Below are 228 nucleotides of genomic sequence, written 5' to 3'. Positions count from 1 at the left end.
TTCTAGTTTCCTATAATTTCTTGTTAAAAACCACATTTATAGCTTTGTTAATGACTTGGTTTACTTGTTCCATGGTCTCTGCAGTTTTGTACAAGTATTAAAGTTTTACCCTGAAATTCTATGATTTAATAACCTTTTTGTTTTGCATAGCATCAAAAGAGCAACTGAAATAAAAAGTCAGTTCCTTAAGTGTTAGAACAAAAGGAAGAACCAGAATAAAAGGAAGAA

The sequence above is a fragment of the Ursus arctos genome, unplaced genomic scaffold, assembly GCF_023065955.2.
Source record: "Ursus arctos isolate Adak ecotype North America unplaced genomic scaffold, UrsArc2.0 scaffold_26, whole genome shotgun sequence".
In the NCBI taxonomy this organism is placed as follows: domain Eukaryota; kingdom Metazoa; phylum Chordata; class Mammalia; order Carnivora; family Ursidae; genus Ursus; species Ursus arctos.
This window is presented reverse-complemented; position numbering follows the sequence as displayed.